Source organism: Helicoverpa zea, chromosome 23 (assembly GCF_022581195.2).
Source record: "Helicoverpa zea isolate HzStark_Cry1AcR chromosome 23, ilHelZeax1.1, whole genome shotgun sequence".
NCBI lineage: Eukaryota > Metazoa > Arthropoda > Insecta > Lepidoptera > Noctuidae > Helicoverpa > Helicoverpa zea.
This window is the reverse complement of record NC_061474.1, coordinates 7,235,674-7,247,749: the sequence shown is the minus strand read 5'-3', so window position 1 is coordinate 7,247,749 and position 12,076 is coordinate 7,235,674. Positions and strand designations below refer to the sequence as shown.

Here is a 12,076-nt window from a genome sequence, read left to right as displayed (position 1 = left end):
AGGTGTTGGCTGGAATTTATTTAAGGAACTCCAGCTTTGAAGAAACAAAGATGTTATTATGTTTGACGCTCTATATGGGGTGTTCCTTTCCCAATTCTGTATTTTAGAATATGGCTAAAGTGAGTTGGTATTTCCAAACTTACAAATGTGTGTGTTACTAATATTACAAATGCGAAAGTAACTCTGGCTGTCTGTCTGTCTGTTACGCTTTCACGTCTAAACCACTGAACTGATTTTAATAAAATTTGGTACTGAGATAGAGTTGACCTTGAGAAAGAACATAGGAGTTTTTATCCCGGACTTTTGAAGAATTCTCTTGGAAACGCGATATAACCGAACTCTATGCGGGCGAAGCCGCGAGCGGAATCTAGTATAAAAATAAAGGACATGTGAACACAATAACCAAATGAAAAACTTTATTTATCCTCTATAGGAAATTATAAAAATGACGCTCAAAAGTAATTTCTCAAACAGACAGAAAGTAATTTACAGAGACGAATTCTCGGAAAAGACCTAATATGTTATCTGGGCATATCTTTGAAACGGACAAGGGTTGTCCCCTATCCTGGAACGCTGACATTCAAACATACTAGTGACGGATCGTCTAATGATATAACTTTGTTCATTTAGATACAAAGCCAGGAGTAATGAGACTTGGAGACTTAGACTTCCAGATTTCAGACTGAAACAGATAGTTAAATGTATGTGGTAAATATGTCACTGGTATTTTGGTAGCAACGGTAATTGAGTACAAAGTGATGTAGAGAGAAATTTCATCATAATTTTAAATTTTATATTCTTATGTTTGACCGGGTTTTATTGAACAATAGCAAATAATAAGTAATCAATAATCATCATCATCACCCGAGCCTTTTCCCAACTATGTTGGGGTCGGCTTCCAGTCCGAACAATAAGTAATTAAATTATCCAAAAATAGCCTTGCAAACAATAATCAAGTTAAATCAAATAACATTAAGGGAAGATTCCACCAAAACGGTGTCTGCCATTTTTGTTTGCGAATATTTTATCCTGAGGTCCTGTAGTGTGTGTACCTACTAAGATTTTATTGCTAAGCTTGTGTCCACCCACAGTGTGCAATACACTGGCATAGTAAACAATAACAAAATAGTATACTCATTGCCACAAGACCGTGTAGGTACATGGTGACACTCATACATAATAATAACATAAATATGTATTTGATTTGTAACATGTTTGGACTTTAAAAGAGACTATAACCCTTGGGTTTGTTTCGGCGTTTCTTCTCAGGGATCAGTCAGTTAGGAAATGCCGACCCCAGCGTTCTTAAAATGACGTGTAAAAGTGATGTAATGTCCAACTTGCAAAATAAACGATTTCATTTCATTACAAGACCACTGCTTGATTACACAAAAGTTACAGATGCTCGTATTGAATTCGTTCCCGTTTCCAGTAAGGCAAGGTAAGTTGACCAAAACGAACATGTGTGTTCTACACAGCGCTGCACAGTTTCCTCTGGTGGAATATTCCCTTAACAAAAACAAACAGGGAATAAGAACAAGCTCAAAGAACCTTACGTATTCATAAAACAAAAAATGTGACATACGTTGCGTCGTGTGCGGTGACAGTCGCGTTACGAACATATATTACTGACGCGATAAGTACGCTTCTGAATTATTTAAATTCGTCATATGAGTTACTGTTTCTCGTGGTTTCGCCTGTGTTAGGAAATACCGTGTGAAAGTAAATACTTACTACTTTAGTTATGGATCGCTACTAACTTTCGTGCGAACTATATTCCTACGTATTTAAAATTTCTTTTAGAGAAAAACGCAAATATGCTACCCCGTGTCATATTTTTTGGAAAAGTTCCTCTTAATGGTTATATAATATTTACAAATGACTTCAAAAAAGTATTTGAAAGCATATTTTGATACAGTTTAATCTAAATATCCAATGAGAGTTATGTCATAAATAAATAAATAAATAATGTCGGGACACCTTTTCACACACGGTCAGTTAGCCCCATGGTAAGTTATTAATTAACTTGTGTTATGGGTGCTAACACAACTGATAAACTACACATAGCTACATATATACATATTTATAAATACATATCATAACACCCAGACCACGGCCAACAAGCATGCTCATCACACAAATGTCGACCGAACCGAGAATCGAACCCGGGACCTCAGGTTCGGCAGTCCGGCATGGTGACCATTGCGCCATCGAGGTCGTCTCATTGTCATGGTCGTGTCATTTAACTTTGAACCCGGGTTCAGCAAAAAGATTGAGTTAACATTTTTATTCGTGCCAGTTTTATGTTACCTACTAAGCCATATTTTGTAAGCAAAAGGTCTATTATCAGGTTCTTATGAAGTTAATACCATGGGTTTCAGTTATTTTTTTTTAATAAAAAAATTCGAGGCGTCCTCAAGGTCATTAAATGGTCACAAAATCAATCATTACCGGATGAAAGGAGATAAAAAATAAAAATAATGGATAAATAATATGTATGCATGAAGATATGCAGTTTTAATTTGTAATATACATAGGTATGAATTTAAATATCATTGTAAAAAAGGAAAATAAAATAAAGCACCAACAGTACGAATTACTTAATAAAATATTAATAAAACGTCGTGTAAATACATCTTGACACTAAGAAACCCTTCTTTACTACAAACTCAAGTAAAAACAAGCAAAAAAATGTAGTGACTTGTTTATTTCACGTCAAGTTACATTTCGCTTGATCTACTGCAGGAATGAGTACGTTACGTGTACCTAATTTTCCGTTTCATTGATCAAGTTAAATTATAAGTCAACGGAAAACCTGAGTTTTATAGCAAACCAGTAAATATTATGTTTTACGAGGTAATTTGATACCTTTTGTAGACGCTTTTTTTGAAACATAGTTCGTGGTTTTGTCGATGATTAGTTCCTTTTTTAAATTGTTTTTATATCATTAATTATTTTTATTAAAAAATCTCTTGTACACGGGTTTGTAATTCATTACACATACTCTTAACTTTAAGCCTTTTAATTCCCTTTTTATAATAGCTCTTACAAAATATTACCGAACTCAACAAAACATTTTCTTTTTTTACAGACCCTACAATAATACTAACCACAAAAAAATATAAACTGAACTATATTCCAAGCCAAGCATCGATAAAATAAAAGCGAGTCTCTCAGAACAACATTTCGCATCTGAGAATTGTTTGACTGTCACCGTATTCCAACTGAACGTTAAAGTGTTATACAAACTTTAGAATTCTCATAGCAAAAGCTTGCACGGTGTTTGCCTGTGCCTCAGAATTCTTTTGTGGAGCGAAGACGAGTGTAGAAATAGTCTTGGGTTCACAATGCGACGCGAATAACCATTCACATACAAACTCTTGGGTATGCGACGACAGAAGTGTTAACTTTTGTCAAGTTTTTAAATGTATCGTCGTGGGCAAAAGTGTTAATTAGGTACTTATTTTTTAAAATAATGTTACAATATCGAATTTAAAACTGACTGATTTGGATTTTGTTATAAGCTATCTGTTTTAAGGGTACCTACTCATATTTCTTATTATACGAGAGACAGAAAACGATCCTTCCAATTGCATGCTCTTCCCGATGGCTACTTTGTTTATCAACCCGTCAAAAGTAGGATGGATCATTCTATGTATAATAAATATCGCACTAGAGAAAGAAAGTCTACATTTCAATCCGCATCGACAGAAGCAGAGTGGCGCAGTGGAAGCGTGCTGGGCCCATAACCCAGAGGTCCGTGGATCGAAACCACGCTCTGCTAAACGCCACTTTTTGGAATAATAAAACACTTAGTATTTTTTTAATACTCTGCTAACTTCTAAGAGTTAATAAATAGTTATATATATTTTATTAACTATCTCTAAAAGACCATGCATCATCCTCCGAGCCTTTTCCCAATCATGTTGGGGTCGGCTTCCAGTCTAACCGGATTCAGCTGAGTACCAGTGCTTTACAAGAAGCGACTGCCTATCTGACCTCCTCAACCCAGTTACCCAGGCAACCCGATAACCCCTTGGTTACACTGGTGTCAGACTTACTGGTTTCTGACTACCCGTAACGACTGCCAAGGATGTTCAATGACAGCCGGGACCTATAGTTTAACGTGCCATCCGAAACACAGTCAATGGTGTCTAAGATATACTTAGAAAGTACATACAAACTTAGAAAAGTTGCATTGGTACTTGCCTGACCTGGGATCGAACCCGCGCCCTCATACTTGAGAGGTTGGTCCTTTTACCCACTAGGCCACCACGACATCTAAAAGACCATGCATATTTCTACAAAATGTCATCTCAATCGGTTATAACATAACATTTTACTGTAAAAGTGTAATAAACAAACAGACTGTCGCATTTTCAATGATAGTAAAATGGTCGGCCAAAATTAATATTTCAAGGCAAGGTAAACAACAATGGTGGAAATATGGGTTAATTATGAGTGGATGATTTGTTTATATAAGCGAATACCTTTTCCAAAATTTTCTCTTGTTTATATATATTTTTTGTATGTTTTCATGATTCGCTATTAGTAGGAAGTAGGGGAGACCTGTCCAAAACCGTATAGCGTCTGTATTTCTGTTAATAATTCAAATTTCCCGCGCCACTGCAGCTCAGCGGTGTCAACCAATCACAGCTATTTGTCAACAAACACTTGTCGCGACCGGCACGCGCGTTTTTTAAATATTTTATTTTATTGTTTTTTAGTGGTTTTTATGTAATTTATGTGCAATAAGAAGTGCCAATCGTCTTTATGTGTACAATAGGTAAGTAACTAATAGTCATGTTATAAGTGTGTATATTTTTATGTAATTCAGTACATTTGTACCGGTGAAATCAATTACGAATGTAGTAGTGAGTAACGTATTTATACATACATATTGTATGGGTCAAAATCGTATGGGGTAAAATCGTACATGTACGATTTTGACCCGGTTGTACTTAAGTGTATTAACCTTTTATTTTTCAACACAGATGCCACGATGCCTCGTGATTATAAAAGGACGACTAATAGACAATCGTGGGACACGGAAAACATGAAAAAAGCTGTTCAAGCCGTGTTTGATGGGACTATGGGGTACTTCAAAGCTGCTCAAATATATCAGGTGCCGAAATCCATACGGTATACGGTTTTGTCCATGCCCTGGGGCAAAACCGTAAAACGTAGAAGAATTATTTTACTATTTTTTTTTTCAATTTACGCTTTAATTATCTAAGTTAAAATATTGTGATTGCGTTAAAATATTATGAGACTGGTTAAAAATAAATGTTGATTTAGTACATCTGTGTTTTAAAATTATTGATCAGCATCCACAAACCCTTAGCTATACGGCTTTGCCCCGGTCTCCCCTACGTTGCTTAACGTTACGTACGTTAATTTTTAATATATTTATTTTATGTATGTTAAAGTCATTTCCTGCAAATTGTTCTAGAGCCTACTATGGGGCTGTGGTACTAGTACTACTACAGCCTTTTTATCGTCCCACTGCTGGGCACAGGCCTCCTCTTACACGAAGAAGGATTGAGCATTCATTAATCACCACGCTTGCTCAATGCGGGTTGGTGATTTCAGACTATGTAGTCCAGGTTTCCTCAAGATGTTTTCCTTCACCTTTTTATCAACCATTGGTGTCCAAGGTATACTTAGAAAGTACTAGTAATATATACATAATTCTAAATCATTAATAAACACTATTTTCTTGTTTATTATATTTAGACTACTCTCCATTTTCTCTTTTTAAAACAATTGACACCCACAAAACACTTGTGTACTCACCTGTACAGTCCAACACAGGTTGTTCAGCGCCACAAAGCGTTCGTCTACACGCTCCGTCAGAATCTACGCCGAGTACAGTCGCCGACAAATACCAACACCCCAAGAGTTTGTGGCGAAAGTTTTCACGAATTTTAGAGCTATTCGAACTCATTTTTCAGATGCACTTTATTTAGTTGTCACGGAATAAATTCAGGCTGTAAAATATTTCTGAGATATTTTTGTAAGATTTTCAATTTTGTTATCCTTTTTATATTTGAACCTTCATTTGGATAAGTAGATTTTGAATGTCACAGAAGCTATTTAGATTTTACACTATTTACAATACCTTGTATAAATAATTTCAAGGCATTATTAGATTAGCTTGAAACTGAAAGTGACTTTGTATTTTTTTTTTTTAATTTGCTTTGAACTGAAAGATTTCTACATTTAAACATAACGGACATTTAGCAAAAACCAGTTTTTAAAGTTCTCTCTAATAAATGACTTCTATTTTGATCATCTAGATCTACGGAGGTGGCTTAGCAATATAACTGTTTTTAACACTTGTAATACTCAACAAGGCAATCAAAACAAAGATAGACAACTTTTGGCACATTAAAAAAATATTATAATAATTTCCTCATAAAAATAAAAAAGAACATCCCAACTTCTTGAAGAGCAGTTCCGAAGTTTCTCCAATATCTCCCTTATGTGTGATACAGGGTATTAATCCGAGGTTGCGATAACCAGCCCATTAACCATCCCGGGACCGACGTTTAATTTATATTGTTTAGAAGTGCCAACCGTAGTCGCAGCCGCAGGCCCATACATTAAATAACAAGAGATAGGTAGTATACATGTATACAATGTATATGTTTACATATTTATATGTATATATGGTACCCAAGTGCTGGAAGGTTTCTTCTAAGTAATTAAGTTCGCGATTCAGTGTTAAGGCGATGTTGTGTCTGAATAAGAATGGTTTAAAAGGCTTATTAGCCGCTAATTTTGGTTTAGAATTTAAGCTTTGTGTGTCAACTTTTTCTGATATAAACATACATGTACATTTGGTACATTTAAAAAATGTACCAAAATTTAATAGAAATTGATTTCCAAAAATTATATTATTAATCTAAGCAAGCGTGGCTATTACCGCTCAATTCTTTTCTGTGAGGGGGCCGTGTCCAGTAGCGGTACTCAAGGCTGATGATAATGGTGACCTACAGTCTTTAATTTGCCTAGTAATTCGCACATTTTAGAAAATATTAAATGTTTACTATGAATAAAATGACACGTAGTGGAGCTTCTTTTTGACTATGCTAACCACGCATACTTGCTTACGTGTAAAAAATTGTTTACAATGACGAATTTCAAAAGATGTACCCAGTGTTACATGACCATAAACTATAGAACATATGTTTGAATATGTTCCTCTTTAAAACTAACTTACAATTTAGTAACAAAAAGAGTAATTCCCCTTAACGCTCCTGCCTAATTGTGTGGCTTTCTTTAAGTTGGCGAGCCGAGGCTAGGAACTTGGCGGGAGTGTTCCGCGATTACTTACACCTGACAGTAAAATGTATAACGCATGGAGGTGGAGTTTTTATGTTACACTGGTGTATTTGTAACAGGATGGTTTAGTAGCGCTTATTTTTAGATCGTGGTTGTGGTTTGATTGGCTTTCACCAGCGGTTTGGACAGGGTCCTGTGGCATCTGAACTAATAAACTTTCTTGATATAGGTAGGTAGGTAAGTACACGGGCTATGCAAAACTGAATTAGAGAAACCTAACAAACAAACTCTGCAGTTTCATTTTATAATAAAAAAAAAATCATCACGCAATGTTAATAAAAGAAATAGTAGGTACCTAAGTATGTTTATTTATTTTATTTCATTCAGATGTCTGTGGAAATGTAAGAGGGTGGCTTATGTTCAGCAGTGGACGTCCTATGGCTGGGATGATGATGATTCGTCATTTGATCCGCACAGTTAAGTAATAGATTCAAACTGAAGTTTTGTGTATATCTAAATGTACACCAATGAATCTATGATCTGTATACTTAGTGTAAAAGTAAAGTTTTGTTTGTTTATATATTAGGGGTTGACACTAAGCCAGCTTATTCGATTAATACGGAATTCTGTACAAACTTTGCACTAAATTTCGTATATTACACCCACGGCCAAACTTTAGGGAACACCAGATTTGATCATGTTTGTTTTGTTTTTGACAAAAAAGGACGCGCGTACGTTTCCTGGAAAACGTGACATTGTTAGATGTGGAAAAATATTATTTGAAGATTAATTTATTTATTTCGTGGAAAATCTATAAAATGGTAACATTTTTATTTTTTATAGAGTTTTACCTGTCTATTTTTATTCCATTTTCGTTCTCTCGTACATTCTGATGTGATTTTAATATTTTTTCCAGTAAACCATTTTTGTTGTTGTTGAGTAGTAGAAGTTCGATGGCTGAAATGGTGATGATGAAGAAACGGTTACTTATTTAATCCATTTATATGCTACACAGACGTTACATTAACAGGACAACTAACTTAAGATTAATATATACATAATACATTTTCTCAGGGCGTGGTTAAAACGTTATTTCGTACTTGCGGTTCGTTTAATACAAGCTTTACTTTGTAATTAACTTGTTAACCTCTAGAATAAGTCACGTGTTAACACGCCCGTCTTTTTGAGGCCTCTAAGGTCAATATCACATTAAAACTCTCCAAAAAGGATCCAAATTTATTTCCTAATTCCTAAAACCGCCGCAGGACTCTTTGACCTTTTAGCGCAAAATGCTCTTTACACTTAGAGCTCCCATTTTAAAAGAAGCCATTTAATTCAATCGCTGGCTAAGTGTATTGAGGAATGCTTTAATAATTCATGTGGTGCCAGCGAAGGGATTTCACGGTTAAAAGCTGGCCTGGATAAACTTTGTCTTTTATTCTTTTACCTTCAATTAAGATAGTAGATGAGGGTATGGCCAATATAAATGGTAGTAAAGCCAAAGATTTCCTTGCTTAAGCTAAATTAAAAAAAAACTATAGAGAAAATATGTACATTTAAAATTAATAGCAATGTCAGTGACCAGTGTTGAATAAATAGTGCTCATAAAAATGTTACTGTATCTGCAAACTCAACATTAATTAAATTAATTTTATTTCCATTCGTTAGAGCAATGCTAATATTTGTTTCAATACAAGCTTTATCTGTTTAGCTCGTCGTAATGTTATTAAAATTGCATTCATTCAGTTTAGATTATAAATCATTGCTTTTGAAATCAACCACCTCGAAAACCACATTATTTTCTATTTTGAATGAAAATCTGAATATAAAAAACATTATTTGAAATGGCACAAAGTAATAACATATCAAATTATTCTAGTCACCATTTTTGCTATTCACCCTGAGGGTCCAAAATAAATTATTTTATTTCGAGAGACATTCGATGACTGTGGTAAAAATATCAAAATTAAGCACCTACAATAATAGAAATGAGAATTGTCAAAGATCTTTAAGCGCTGAGTCAATATTGTTGGAAATGATTGCCAATTCGATATCTTTGTTTACAGGCCGTTTGGGGCAGAAATAGAAACACATACATGCAACAGAACAAACTGTTGGTATTTGTGGGCAAAAATAGATTTTGTGTACAAAGCTTGTTTGGCAGTTTTATGAACGTGTCAATAGATTTTTGTGGGACTTTTATTGACTTCTTTTTTTTTGCAATATAGTGTAACATTTCTGTTTTTGGCGGTTAAAGAAAGTTTATCAAGCTGGGTCGATAAATTGTCTTAAGTTAACTCTGTCTAAATACGTATATTGATCAGAGCTTGTTCACTTGATCAAGCAAGCAAGTGGTTTTTTTTTAGATTTTAAAACCTGTGTTTTTAATTTTAAGTAAGAATTTTAGTTATATTAAAATTATTACATTACTCCCACTTCAACATACCCAAAGAAAACCTAAAATACTACTCCATACAATGATTACACACGAAATTCTTTTTAAAAGTCGCACAGAATTTTTCCTCCGGACCCGAAACTTCCGGAGTTTTCCAAAAAAGAGGTCCCAAACCTAACGATAATGATTCAAAGTCCTTCGGAGCGATATTTTCTCCAATAAAAAAAAATAGGTATTATTTCAACTCTCCTTGTTACTAGTTTTGAAGTTGGACGTTTCAGGGTTTTATGGTACTTTGTTATTCTGTTTTCTGTTTCAGTACCCATCTGCGGTGCTGTGTTTGAACCTCTGATTTAGGTGAGTTACTGGATTGGAAGATAAATATGTAATTATTAACTTTGTTAATTTGCCTACTTTTTTATTGGTTTATGCACAAGCTGTTCCGCGCAGTTTTAACCGTCCCAAAGGGAACTTCTTCGCATATGCGGATAAAATACATAGCCTAGTTTAGCCTTTCTAAGTTAGTACGTGATTATAATTTGGGGATTGTATGTCTATAGTGCTTCTTATTGTCAAGTTTGCATGCATTTTAATTTTTGCTTTCTACCTTTGTAGGTATGCTTGAAGCACAAACCGACCTTACCTCATGATAGACTCAAAACATTAACGCTGGCGCTGGTTTTCTATGTAATGCAAATGTAATAGACAAGATAAAGTATAACAGGCATGTTACTATTAGCAAAGATACCTTTATTTACATTGATTAATCAGAATAACAATTTCACACCACTCACTATAGCTGACCATACAAAAAAGGTTGTCATCAAACAAAGCTAGTACACTAACTAGCCCACAGTAAACAGAGCATAAGCCCCTAACGATAATGTTACACGTTTTATTGCGCACCTCAGGGAAATATTCTGCTTAATATATTTTTTCTCTCGTCACGTTTTGTTATTGTTAGGCAAGTTTGTTTAGGGTAGTTTAATATACAAATGTACATACTTTGTTACTGAATGTACTTACTTTTTTGCACCTAGGGGATGTTTTGTTAGAACAGCAAACAATTCTACTGTTCGCGCGAAATGTCTGCTTCTCTGAATTAACCATTTGACTCGTTGCGCATTTCTTGTTCGTTAGTATCTTTGCTGCATTGAAGTACGAGTATAACAATCTTAACCAAAATACACAATCATAATTTTGATTTAATCTGGAGCACCGATTACCATCATCATCTCCCGAGCTTTTTACCAACTGTGTTGGGGTCGGCTTCCAGTCTAATTGAATGCAGCCAAGTATCAGTGTTTTACAAGAAGTCTGAAATGTCTGACTTCCTAAACCCAGTTACCCGGACAACCCAATACCCCTAGGTAAGACTGGTTGTCAGACTTTTGGCTTCTGAATACCCGTAACGAATGCTTAAGATGTTCAAATGACAGCAAGGACCTACAGTTTATGAGGCACTGATTCTCATTTTGTATAAATAAAATAACCATTTCAGGGTATAAATACATAAAGGTATGCCTTATAATACAAATTACCTTGCAAATGCTAAAGATAACTAAAACTACAAAAAGCTTTCAAAAGGCTCAAAAACAAACTTCTAAAAGCAGCATTTTTCTTCAACCTTAAGATAAAAAATAATTATTAAAAGACGGCCATACTCAAAGTCCACTGAAGAAAGTTAGTCTAAAGAGGTAGGTACGGTATAAAGGTAGCTCGACCATCTATCCGCTATACTGACCCATTTCTTAGCTTTTCGCAAAGACGGTCACCACGTGGTACTTATGTTTATAAATAAGTTCAAAAGCACACTTTTATAGCAAGGTGATTTAAGTTTTAAGTTTAAGGATTTAAAGGTGTAATTGCTCTGTATTGTGAAACGTGAAATGTGTAGTTATGCTGTTTAGTAAAAGTTAAAAATCTTTACCAAAATCTGCAAATGACTCATCACCGATGCATTCCATTTGGTTCCTGAAACATAAAGTAGAAAAAAATACTAAAGTGCACATCATTAAGGTACCTTATTTATGGATAGAAGTAACGTGTGTGAACCATTTGCAAAATCAAATTATTTATTTACGGAGATGTGTCCTTATATACAGACTAACATTAGGTATAAAAGCGAAAGTTTGTATGCTTGTTCCTTCTTCTCGCACAAACGGCAGAGAACATTCTGACGAAACTATGCAGTAACAAGTATAGCCATCACAATAACATATAGAGTACTTTTATCAAAAGTAGTTCCCTCAATAGCTAGTTTTATTGTAAACATATTAAACCAATAGATTTTATTATTTTAAACACATGAAATAAATCAAAAGGTGCTTGTCGACTGGCTCGTATCGACCGCAAGCACTTACATTGATAGCACTCTGCGTTCACGATAGATAC

At 34.7% G+C, this 12,076-nt stretch overlaps 1 non-coding gene across 1 annotated transcript; it reads left to right on the top strand.

Annotated features, from left to right (window-relative positions):
- The first annotated feature begins 3,712 nt into the window (after positions 1 to 3,712).
- Trnam-cau lies at positions 3,713 to 3,784 on the top strand. Its single transcript has one exon. It is a non-coding gene; the product is annotated as a tRNA-Met (tRNA).
- The last annotated feature ends 8,292 nt before the right edge of the window (positions 3,785 to 12,076 follow it).